General features: G+C 41.4%; 1 protein-coding gene across 13 annotated transcripts in view; it reads left to right on the forward strand.

The window, feature by feature from the left end:
* Window positions 1-13,366, forward strand: part of PPFIBP1 (PPFIA binding protein 1) — a 196,904-nt gene that overhangs the window by 105,529 nt on the left and 78,009 nt on the right. Inside the window, exon 1 of one of the 13 annotated variants that reach the window (XM_061125185.1) lies at window positions 2,973-2,979. The exons of the other annotated variants lie outside the window; for them this stretch is intronic. The gene's annotated coding sequence lies outside the window, so the exon portion shown is untranslated. Of the gene's footprint in view, window positions 1-2,972; window positions 2,980-13,366 lie in introns of those variants that run through there. 13 annotated transcript variants of the gene reach the window in all.

The following is a 13,366-nucleotide window of genomic DNA, read 5'->3' on the forward strand; positions in this document are numbered from 1 at the left end:
GCTACACTGCTTATGCGTAGCCTTTATCTTCCCCATAAGCCTTGTTTAGCTGAGTGGTTTTGATACTCAAAGCTCTCCAGTCCTGTGGACTGACTGTGTATTCCAGGAATTTATGGTGGAATTTTCTGGCAGATCATTGTGATAAACTGTGACACATTGTGCAGTCTGCTAATAAAACTACCCATCCCTGCAGGAAGTGGAATTTAGAGCTGGTTAGGGTTTCCCTGATAGCTTAGTTGGGAAAGAATCTGCCTGCAATGCAGGAGACCCTGGTTTGATTCCTGGATCAGGAAGATCCCTTGGAGAAGGGATAGGTTACCCACTCCAGTATTCTTGGGCTCTCTGGTAGCTCAGATGGTAAAGAATCCACCTGCAATGCAGGAGACCTGGGTTTGATCCCTGGGTTGGGAAGATCCCCTGGAGGAGGACATGGCAACCCCTTCCAGTATTCTTGCCTGGAGAATCCTCATGGACAGAGGTGCCTGGAGGGCTACACTCCAGTTTAGTTCAGTTCAGTTGCTCAGTCGTGTCCGACTCTTTGTAACTCCATTTACTGGCCATTTACAGGGAGGCATTCTAGGCCTCCCTGTCCATCACCAACTCCCAGAGTTTACTCAAACTCATGTCCATTGAGTTGGTGATGCCATCCAACCATCTTATCCTCTGTCATCCCCTTCTCCTCCTGCTTTCAATCTTTCCCAGCATCAGGGTCTTTTCATAAGAGTCAGTTCTTTGCGTCAAGTGGCCAAAGTATTGGAGTCCTTCCAATGAATATTCAGGACTGATTTCCTTTAGGATGGACTGGTTGGATCTCCTTGCAGTCCAAGGGACTCTCAAGAGTCTTCTCCAATACTACAGTTCAAAAGCATCAATTCTTCGGTGCTCAGCTTTCTTTATAGTCCAACTCTCACATCCATATATGACTACTGGGAAAATCACAGCCTTGACTAGACAGACCTTTGTTGGCAAAGTACTGTCTCTGCTCTTTAATATGCTGTCTAGGTTTGTTATAACTTTTCTTCCAAGGAGCAAGAGTCTTTTAATTTCGTGGCTGCAGTCACCATCTGCAGTGATTTTGGAGCCCAAAAAAATAAGGTCTGACACTGTTTCCACTGTCTTCCCATCTATTTCCCATGAAGTGATGGGACCAGATGCCATGATCTTAGTTTTCTGAATGTTGAGCTTTAAGTCAACTTTTTCACTCTCCTCTTTCACTTTCATCAAGAGGCTCTTTAGTTCTTCTTCCCTTTCTGCCATTAGGGTGGTGTCATCTGCATATGTGAGGTTATTGATATTCTCCCGGCAATCTTCATTCCAACTTGTGCTTCCTCCAGCTCAGCGTTTCTCATGATGTACTCTGCATATAAGTTAAATAAGCACAGTGACAGTATACAGCCCTGACGTACACCTTTTCCTAATTGGAACCAGTCTGTTGTTCCATGTCCAGTTCTAACTGTTGCTTCCTGACCTGCATACAGGTTTCTCAAGAGGCAGGTCAGGTGGTCTGGTATTCCCATCTCTTTCAGAATTTTCCACAGTTTGTGGTGATCCATGCAGTCAAAGGCTTCGGCATTAGTCAATAAAGCAGAAATAGATGTTTTTCTGGAACTCTCTTGGTTTTTCGATGATCCAGCGGATGTTGGCAATTTGATCTCTGGTTTCTCTACCTTTTCTAAAACCAGCTTGAACATCTGGAAGTTCATGGTTCACGTATTGCTTAAGCCTGGCTTGGAGAATTTTGAGCATTACTTTGCTAGCATGTGAGATGAGTGCAGTTGTGTGGAAGAGAAGCAAAAAGCAAAGGACAAAAAGAAAGATATACCCATTTGAATGCAGAGTTCCAAAGAATAGCAAGGAGAGAGAAAGCCTTCCTCAGTGGTCAGTGGAAAGAAATAGAGGAAAACAATAGAATGGGAAAGACTAAGATCTCGTCAAGAAAATTAGAGATACCAAGGGAACATTTCATCCAAAGATGGACTCAATAAAGGACAGAAATGGTATGGACCTAACAGAAGCAGAAGATATTAAGAAGAGGTGGCAATAATACACAGAAGAACTATACAGAAAAGATCTTTACGACCCAGATAATCACGATGGTGTGATCACTCACCTAGAGCCAGACTTTCTGGAATGTGAAGTCAAGTGGGCCTTAGGCAGCATCACTACGAACAAAGCTAGTGGAGGTGATAGAATTCCAGTTGAGCTATTTCGAATCTTAAAAGACGATGCTGTGAAAATACTGCACTCAATATGCCTGCAAATTCAGAAAATGCAGCAGTGGTCACAGGACTGGAAAAGGTTAGTTTTCATTCCAGTCCCTAAAAAAGGCTACAGTCCGTGGGGTTACAAAGAATCGGACACAAGTGAGTAGCAAAGCACAGATACTGCATGGCGTCATCATCATCTCTCACAACGCGGAAGGAGACCAGGGTCAACAGTCTTTTCTGACTTTGTGTGAAAGGTCCAAGTAATCTTTACTACTAAGATGAAGTAGAATATTATAAAATTTCTACTAAATAAGAAATGTATGTATATATTAGTAAAGGTATCAGCCGTCTTAGCTCTCATTTACAGTGGTCCCCAACCTCCTTGGCACCAGGATCGGGTTTTGTGGAAGACAATTGTTCCATGGACCAGGGGCGGTGGCGGATGGTTTCAGGATGATTCAAGTGCATTACATTTATTGTGCACTTCATTTCTATTATTATTATTACATCAGGTACACTTCAGATCATCAGGCATTAGATCCTGGAGGTTTGGGACCCCTGCTTTAAAAACAGGTTTCTACCCCAGAAGTTGTGTATCTGGCTGGTTTCTTTTTATTTACAGAAACTTGAGCTATTGACTTATCCCCAAATAGAGAGAGGCCTGTGGCAATTGTGAAGAGTCAGAGCTAGATCTGTAGCTTCTGAAGGGTAGTGAAGAATTTTTGAGTTGTTTTTTGAGTGCTATTTTTAGGTCTAGAATGTTTTTTAAAATGTTTATCGGTTGAGCAGAAGGAAACAGATGAATGCAAAAGTCTGAAGATATGAGGGAATGAGGAAGTGAATGTGAAAAGGTTGGAATGTCACTGAGAACATGGTGGAGAGTTTTCCCATGACAGAAGGAGACAGGCAGATGATTGTATATAGAAACATTAGATCGAGGAGAGTGCCCTGGGATTCTCAGCAAGGTGGGATATGAGGGAATCTACTGAGATTAAGGGTAGAGAGGAATAGGAATGGAGAGTTTGGTAGGAATTTTGAGAGATAGCCATTATGAGAAATGTGATAGGGCAGGAAATAGTGATAAAGGATCATTGAGTAACATTAAGGGCCCTGCTGAGATTAGATAGTAGGCATTTGAAGTGGAGCCAACCTAGCTTCCTCTAACAGATCAGTAGAATGAAATCAAGACACAGCTGGGCATTTCATAAAGAGAAATACATTTTTAATGCTCTATCACTATTTGGCCGAAGGCAGAACTTGAAAGCATCCTGAGATTAAGACATTCAATACACATGGTTTAAACAGCAAAAATGTAAAAAGTATTACTTTTACATATTAAAGTAGTTTAATACTTGATCAAATATACAAACACTATATATTTTAGATTATGTAAAAATAGTATATTTTGTTGAATACATAGTAAAAAAGTATATTTTTATATTTATAAAAGTATATTATTCCTTTGCTTTGTTTTTAAGCTCAGGCAGTCACTAGGTTGAGTCAGTTCAGTTCAGTCGCTCAGTCGTGTCCGACTCTTTGCGACCCCATGAATCACAGCACGCCAGGCCTCCCTGTCCATCACCAACTCCCGGAGTCCACCCAAACCCATGTCCATTGAGTTGGTGATGCCATTCTTTGTCATCCCCTTCTCCTCCTGCCCTCAATCTTTTCCAGCATCAGGGTCTTTTCCAGTGAGTCAGCTCTTCGAATCACTAGGTTAAGTAGAATGCCCTAGTTTGGGATTACCTCTTGAAAATAAGACCAGTGCTATAGTTGGCTAAGGAAAATGTATGTGTCTGGCAGGTGGGCTCACCTAACCAGGTGCATGAGATGGACTTTATTGGAAAGCAAAGGTAGCAGTTGGGGATTGTCACTGGAATGAAAGTTCCTCAGTGCCTAGTACAATTCCTGGTACATGATGGGTGAATGACCAGTATCCTTTCAATAAGTGTATATATGTGTGTATGAATGAATGGATGGATTAACCATGTCATTTTGAAGTAGTAGTTCTACTAGATAAAGTATAGAGAATCTTGATTATATTGCTTATTTGGTAACCCTACCCTAGGCATTCAACTTATTGCTATACTGAAAGCAAGCTTTCAGATTCCTGTTGAGACAGTTCATCATATTTTATTTGTTCCACTTTTCTTCTCTGTCTCCCTATTCCCTCTCTCCTGAAAGTTGTTGGATTGCCTGAACTTTTATTACAATGAAAACAAAAATCTGGGTTGACTGTGATAATCTCGAGGTGTGAGATGGGTAGGGGGCGGGTGGAAGGGAGGTTCAAGAGAGGGGGGACATATGTATAGTCATGGCTGATTCATGTTGTTGTATGGCAAAAACCAATACAATATTGTAAAGCAGTTATCCTCCAATTAAAAGTAAATTTAAAAAAACTCTGCTGATGATCTGAAACATATTGCAAGCGAGTTCTTTACAGTGAACAACCAGGGAAGCCAGAGTGAAGAAGAGCTCATCAAATCCTAAAAGCCCTAAGCCTGTCCTGAAAGCCACAGGGAGCCACTGCAAGCCTCTGAGCTGTTCATCATACAGTCCCACCCGTGTTAGTGGTTGGCCAAACAAGTCCATTAATGTACTGCTCTTTAATATGTAATACTCTGTAGCACATTTGTGGTGATTAATGAATAATTTTGTGTTGATGGATGTTTGATAGTGACTGGTTGTTCATCTATTTATCAAACCTTTATTGAATACAGGGCTTCCCTGTGGTTCAACTGGTAAAGAACCCACCTGCAATGTGGGAGACCTGGGTTCAATCCCTGGGTTGGGAAGATCCCCTGGAGAAGGGAAAGGCTACCCACTCCAGTGTCCTGGCCTGGAGAATTCCATGGACTGTATAGTCCTTGAGGTGGCAAAAAGTTGGACACAACTGAGTGACTTTGACTCACTTCACTTTCACTTGTATTGAATACATGATCTGAGCTAAGCTTGGTATAGAAGCTTATTATTAAGAGCAGGACCTTAATTCTTTTTAATATAGCATTTTATTTATTTATTGGCCATACTGTGCAGCATGCAGGATCTTAATTCCCTGGTCAGGGATCAGACCCATGTCCCCTGCAAGAAGAAGCATGAAGTCTTAACTACTGGACCTCCAAGTAAGTCCCAGGACCTTTTTTTTTAAAAAAAAAAAAAAATTCAGTCTGGCAGAAACAGCATTTCACGGACCTAATCAAGTGAGTCCAACTATCAAAGACATCTTTTTTTTTTTTTTTAGCCAAGTGCAGTGTCTTGTCAAGATAACCAGTGGTCCATATAGTACCTGGTTATAGAGGTTTAAAAACAAAAGAGTGTTATGGGAGTGCTTGATGCTGAGGTGTGGGTTTTCCTTGGGCAATCTGCCATGATGCACAGCTTTCATGTACAAGATCTGGCTATTTCATTAGGCTTTAGTGTAAAGGATGGTGGGGATGACTGTTGATGAATGATCATTTTATAGTTCTTGCTTCCTTCCTTTAGTAGATGGAAGTACTACTTGTCATGCTTGGTTTGGGAGCAAGTGGTTCACCTCAGTAAAAGGCAATCCATCTCTCTATGGATTAGGCCACTGACTTGGGTTCTTTATTTTTCCTAAACGTATCAAATTCTATTCGCTTTTCCATCAAAATAAACACAAGGTGTTAGGAAAGTTGTTACCTTGTTAGAGTGTGTGTTACCTAGGTGTGTATACTCCTTAGAACTCATCAAATTGTGAAGTTAAGCCCTGTGCCTTTCACTCTATGTAAATTGCCCTTTGGGCTTCCCTAGTGGCCCAGTGGTGAAGAACCTGCCTGCCAATGAAGGAGACACAGGTTTGATCCCTGGGTTGGGAAAATTCCTTGGAGAACGAAATGCCAATCCTCTCCAGTATTCTTGTCTTGGAAATCTCATGGACAGAGGAGCCTGGGGGGCTACTGTCCATGGGGTCACACAAGAGTTGGACATGACTTAGTGACTAAACAACAACAACAAAATTCCACTTCTCGATTCCCCTCTTCCCACCTGGGCCTCAAATACCAAATACATGAAACTCTCCTTCCTCAGGGCCTTCACACTGGCTGGTGTTGCAGCTTAGAAGTTCTTCCTATATATTCCCATGAATTTATCTTTCACCTCTTCAGGGCTTGGTTCAACATCATTCTATCAGTGGGGTCTTCCCTGATTATCATATTAAAATGGTAGCTTCGTCTCAAGTCTCTTTCTGCACAAAGAGCCAGCAGGATGTGCAATTAAGGTCATGGGCTCTGGTTTCAAGTCTGTTTTCCAGCTGTATGACTCAGGTACCCTTTCTGTGCCTCAGTTTTACCACCTATCACGTAGAGATGAGGGCCCTCCCTGGTTGTCCAGAGCTTAAGAATCTGCGTCTCTGTGCAGGGGATGGAGGTTCAGTCCCTGATGGGAGAACTAAGATCCCACATGCCATGGTGCAACTAAGCCCACATACCACAACTAGAGAAGCCTGTATGCTGCAGCTTCAGAAAGCCCTCATATTGCAGTGAAGACCCAGAACAGCTAAACAAAAACAAGAGAGATGAATCTCATGTCAGTAGGGTTGTGAAAGATTAATGTATTCATACATTAAAAGCATGTAAAACAGTCCCTGATATGTTGTAAGCTAATGTGATCTTACCTGCTTTGTTTTACCCATATTTTTTTATCATCATCTGAGTTACTATAGAGTTCAACCACTTATTTGTTAATGGTTTCTTGCCATTAGAATGTATGCCTCCTCAGAGCACCAACTTTTTATTTACTTTTTTTCTTTCTCCATTTTCTTTCTTTTTCTTCACTGCTGTACCCTCCTCCCTTAGAATAGTGCCTGATATATTATGTGTGTGTGAGTCCACAGTCGTGTCTGACTCTTTGCAACCCCTGGACCGTAACCCACCAGAAGGCTCTGTCCATGGGATTCTCCAAGGCGAGAATGCTATAGTGGGTTGCCATTTCCTGCTCCAGGGGATCTTCTGACCCAGGGATCAAGCCCTCATCTCCTGTGTCTCCTGCATTGGCAGGTGGATTCTTTACCACCGAGCCACCTGGAAAGTCCTCTGATATATTATATGTTGTCAGTAAATATTGTTCTATTAATGAGAAAATGTGCAAATAGGAAAGGGGTTGGGGCAGAGGTCCGCTAACTTTTCCTGTAGAAAGGCCGGCTGGTAAATATTTTAGGCTTTGTGTTTATAGCCGTTCAAATCTGCTGTTGTAGCATGAAAGTGCCCTAAAGGATTACAGAAACAAATGAGTGTGACTGTGTTCAGGGAACTTTATTTACAAAAGCAGGCAGAGGGCCAGATTTGGCTTATGGGCTATAGTTTGCTAACCCGTGGGCTGGGAAATAAATTTTGGCTTTGCTTTTATTTATTTGTTATCTATCTATCTGCCCTGGGTCTTAGTTGCAGCACGTGGGATCTTTAGTTGTGGCGTGTGGAGTCTAGTTTCCCGAACAGAGATCAAACCTGGGCCGCCTGCATTGGGAGTGTTGCTTTCCTCATTTTCATCATCCCTCCCTTAAGCAAATCTCCCACTGCAGCGATTAGTGCTAGTCACACAACCCTGAAGTATTAGTAATTTGAAAAGCATTATATTACCTCTTATTACTTGGCTCAGTTCAGTTCATTTGCTCAGTCATTCTCCAGCTCTTTGTGACCCCATGTACTGCAGCACGCCAGGCTTCCCTGTTCGTCGCCAGCTCCCGGAGCTGGCTCAAACTTATGTCCGTTGAGTCGGTGATGCCATTCAACTATCTCATCCTCTCTTGTCCCCTTCTTGTGCCTTCAATCTTTGATCAATTACTTGGCTCAGTCTTCATTAATTGTACACAGTTTCCACATGTCTTATGTTTTTAAAACTTCTAATTTTGTATTGGGGTAATCTCTTAACAGTGAATAACAGTGTTGAGAATATATTTTATACTTTCAACTGTGTAATTTCAGGGCTCTGGTTTTCAGTTTTTTTTCTACAACAGCTGGAGACATATCTGTACTGCCGATTATGGCCAGAGCCGTGTATGCTATAAAGGAAAAAAATGATGACATTCTATTCTTCATACAGCTAAGAATGTAACTGCCACTCAGTTGAAATAGAAAAACAATAGAAATTACCTATTAGACAAACAGTTTAGTTTTTAAAATTATTATAGTCTTGTTTGTGTATAAAACTATTCCCTAGCCCATAATTTTTATCACTCTTCCTGGTATGCTGGCAAGATTCTTCCACTTTAAAATTTAAAAAAAAAAAAAAAAAATTTTTTTTTTTTTAGCTGTGTTGTTTGAAATGACAGTCTGTGAAATCTTAGTGAAAAATATAATAGCTTTTATTGCTTTATTAAAACAGAGATGATCAGGATACATTCTCTGTGGCTGTGATGCTTTGTAATTAGACATGTAAGTGGTTCCTTACAGGTGTACATTGGAGATACTGTGAGTTCAGTTCCAAACCATTGCATTAGAGCAAATATCGAAATAAAGTGAGTCACAGAAATTTTTTTGTCTCCCAGTGCATATGAAAATTATGTTTACACTATGTTGTAGTGTAGTAGACTATAGTCTAAGTGTGTAGGAGCATTTTGTCTAAAAAAAAAATGTACATACATTAAGAAGCACTTTATTGCTAACAGTGCTGTCATCCAAGCCTTCCAGCAAATCATCATGTTTGTACTGGTGGAGGGTCTTGCCTCAGTGAGATGTTGATGGGTGCTGACTGATCAGGTGGTAGATGGTAAAGGTCGGGGTGGCTGTGGCAATTTCTTAAAATAAGACAACAGTGAAGTTTGCCTCATCAATTGTCTCTTCTTTCCGTAAATGGTTTCTCTATACCATGCAATACTGTTTGATAACATGTTAACCTCAGTAGAATCCTTTTTGAAATTGAAGTCAATCCTCTCAAACCCTGCCACTGCTTTATCAACTCAGTTTATGTAATATTCTCAATACTTTGTTGTCATTTCAACAATATCCACAGCATCTTTACCAGGAGCAGAGTCTATCTCAAAAAGCCACTTATTTGCGCATCTATAAGAAGCAGCTCCTTAACTCTTCATGTTTTATCATGAGATTGCAGCAATTTAATCATATCTTCAGGTTCTACTTCTGATTCTGGTTCTCTTTCTGTTTCTACCACATCTGCAGTGACTTCCTGCACTAAGTCTTGAATCCCTCAAAGTCATCCAGGAGGATTGGAATCAGCTTCTTCCAAACTCTTCTGAATGTTGATGTTTTGACCTCTTTCCATGAATTATGAATATTCTTAATGGCATCTAGAATGGTGAATATCTCCAGAAGGTTTTCAATTTAATTTGCCCAGATCCATCCCAGAAACCACTGTCTGTGGTAGCTTTATAAGCTTATGAAATGTGTTTCTTAAATAATAAGGCTTGAAAGTCAAAATGACTCCTTGATGCGTGGGCTGCAGAATGGATGCTGTGTTATGGAAGCAACATTAATCTCATTGTACATCTCCATCAGAACTCTTGGGTGACCAGGTATGCTGTCAAGGAAGAGTAATATTTTGAAAGGAATCTTTTTCTCGAGAATGGGCTGAAGAATGGATCTCAAGAATGGGCTTAGAATATTCGGTGCAACATGCTGTAAATAAATGTGCTGTCATCTAGACTTTGTTGTACTATTGATAAAGCATAGGCAGAGCTGACTTAGCATAATTCTGAAGGACCCTAGGACTTTCAGAATGGTAAATGAACATTAGCCTACACTTAACAGTCACCAGCTGCTTTAGCTCCTAGTAAGAAAGTCTTCTGAAGCTTTGAAGCCAGGCGTTGGCTGCTTTTCTCTATCTCTGAAAATCTTAAATGCCATCTTTTTCTAATAGAAAGCTGTTTCATCTTCATTAGTGTTGTGTAGTGTAGCCACTTTCATTAATGATCAGAGCTGGATCTTCTGGATAAAACTTGCTGCGGCTTCTCCATCAGCACGTGCTGCTTCACCTTGCACTGGTATGTTACAGAAAGGGCTTCTTTCCTTCAACCTCTGCAGCTTCAGACTGAAATTCTGCAGCTTCCTCACCTCTCAGCCTTCGTAGAACTGAAGAGAGTTAGGACCTTGCTCTGTCAGGCTTTGGCTTAAGGAAATGTGGCTGGTTTGATCTTCTATCCAGACCACTGCAGCTTCCTCCGTATCAGTCAGCAATAGGGCTCTTTCACTTTCTTATCATTCGTGTGTACACTGAAGTAGCACTTTTAATTTCCTTCAGGAAGTTTTCCTTTGCATTCACAGCTTGGCTGTTTGTCACAAGAGGCCTCGCTTCCAGCTTATCTTGGCTCTCAACATGCCTTCCTCACTGAGCTTAATCATTTCTTGCCTTTGATTTAAAGTGAGAGATATGTGACTCTTCTTTTTGTGAACATTTAGAGGTCACTGTAGTTATTAACTGGCCTGATTCCAATATTGTTGTGTCTTAGGAAATAGGGAGCCTTAAGGAGGAGAGAGAGATGGGGAAAGGCCCGTCGGTGGAGCAGTCAGAATACACACAACAGTTGTCAGCTATGTTTTCCATGTTACACGGATGCAGTTCATGGTGCCCCAAAGCAAGTCTGATAGCAACGTTCGGGCCACTGTGAAAAGATTTGAAATATTGCTAGAATTACCAGAATGTTACACAGACTCGTGAAATGAGCAAATGCTGTTGGAAAAATGGTGCTGATAGACTTGCTCTTCGCAGAGGTGCCACAGACCTTCAGTCTGTAAAAAAACACAAAGCTGTTGCTACCTGTGAAGCGCAATAGAAGTGAAGCAAGTTAAAGAGGCATGCCTGTGTATGCCTGCCATTGATGTTACTTTAACACAAATGTGTTTTTTGTTTCACTTCTTCTGAATTTAGCCATATAGCATCGTTGTCAGTGCTAACACTTTTCTACTTTCCATTTAGTTATTTTAACCATTTGACGTGTTTGGAAGGAGAACAAACCTGAACTATTCTCCCTACTTGTTGGAGTCCTCTTGCAAATGTGTCACTACTTCTGTGTGTGCTCTGCGGCCACAGTTCTTATTTAAAGTCCTGTGTGCACACCTGTCCCCCAGACCCCCACCCAGTGTGTCCTTCATAGCAGTGCTTCTCCAGCCATCTCTGGTGAAGATGAAGGTTGTTTTTGTTTGTTTGTTTTTTTCTTATTTCCAGTCCATCATGGATTGATTCTTTTTTTTTTTTTTGTAAAATTCAGTTTGAAAATAATTGGGTTTAGCAGCAAAATTATCATGAAATTGGAAATCACAGCAAGATCATGTTGCTATAAAATTTCTGAATACTTACTCTGAATTTCTGTACTTACAATAGACCAGTAACTGTTGGTGAACTAGCACCAGTTCATAGACCATGTTTTAAATAGCAGCACTTAGGAGAGAGAGGGGCTTCACTGGTGGCTCAGAAGGTAAAGAATCTACCTGCAAAGAGAAAGAAGTAATTTTCAAATGTTTTTGACCCAATGTAAGATATACTATCTTATCTCATGATGCAGTACATATGCATGTATGTCCACACACACACACACACACACACACACACACACACACAAACCACTGGAATGTCAGCTCCCTAAAGGCAGAGTGATTTTTCTTCTTGCTTCTCTTTTCCACTATTCTATTTCTAGGCCATGCACATGGTAGGCCTTCCATCAGTATTTGTTACAGGCAGGTATATATATAAAACAAAATCAAAAGTTTCACAAAATTATACATTTACTTCTTGTGAGACATTTTGATGTCTTCTATTTTATTAGAATAAATGTCGATGATAAGACTAAACTTTTTCACTACCTTTTAGTCTGAGGGTTTATAACACACTTCTTCAGAGGCTGCTCACGTATAGGCCCCTTGTCCATCCCCTCCCTTTTGGAGCTTTGAGTAGCTGTTACCCATCCCTACCCTCCTCAGGAGTATGAGTCTGGGTCTCATGTACCCCAGAGCTGCTTTCCTCTGAGCCAGCTGAGGCTAGGTTGGTAGACCTGGGTGGGAAAATAGGAGAGAGATGAGTCACGAGGTTATAAGACCTAAAATGAAGAGATTAGAGTGGGTGAAAAAATTAGAAGTTGAAACCTGCTCAGGCCCCAAATAGTTCTCCATCATACAGGGAACAAAGTTTATAGACTTAAAGGAATAACATCATTCCACAGTAGCACAGTAAACTTGGTTCATCTACCTCCTGAAAAGCATGAACATTCATTTTGTGAGATTGTAATTAACAAGGGTGATAGTAGTGATCAAATTTATCAAGACTTATCTTAAAAGTTAAAGTGGGAAGATAGTTTTCTGGCCTGTGCAGCTCAGAAGAAGCTCGCACTATTCCCCAAACCGGGGAGCCTAGGAGCAAGGCTAGTTCTGACCTGACAGTGTGCATGTTTGGGGGGCCCCTGGGTATGCGCATTTGTGCTGCAAGCATTTGATGTCCATCACTTGCAACCCTGGGGATGCAGAGATCAGGAATACAGTCTCTGTAATCAAGGAGCTCACAGTGCAGTCACGGAGACAGATGCTGTAAAATTAGGGCTCTTGTGACGTCATCCTGGTAGGATGTTCCTGGTGGGCTCAAGAAGGCCTTGGAGGAAAGGATGCTTGAGCTGTCTTGACAGTATGTGCCTCAGAGTATAGAAGGGGTGGTTCAAGGAGAGAGGTGACAATACAGAGATAAGAGAGCAGGGTGTGTCCAGAGCAGGGTATGCTGTGCAGAGAGGCAGGCAGGAGTGGGTGTCCTGGAGGTGGTATATAATGTGGACTGGAAGCAAATGAGAGGTTAAGGTTGGTGATCCTGGTCAAAGCTGGTGGTCCTAGTCAGGGCATAATAGCTATTTGATAAGCGCCTGTTGAATGAATGAGAAGTATACTTAGGTTTTGGACTTAAATCTCTCTTCTTGAGTGACAATGGACAAATCCATGATTTAGTGCAGTCATCATAATAGCTAATAGGGGTAGAGTGATGAGATAGATAGCATCGTCAACTCAATGGACACAAATTTGAGCAAACTCCAGGAGATCATGGAGGACAGAGGAGCCTGGCGGGCCACAGTCAACGGGGTGGAAAGAGTCAGACATGACTGAGTGAACAGCAGCAGCAGCAGAGAGAAATAGGACATCCTTTCAGTTTATCACAGGATCTTCAGATTTACGGACATCTAATACACGTTAGTTTTTCAAATAGCAGCAGTGTCC

The sequence above is a fragment of the Dama dama genome, chromosome 22 (genome assembly GCF_033118175.1).
Source record: "Dama dama isolate Ldn47 chromosome 22, ASM3311817v1, whole genome shotgun sequence".
NCBI lineage: Eukaryota > Metazoa > Chordata > Mammalia > Artiodactyla > Cervidae > Dama > Dama dama.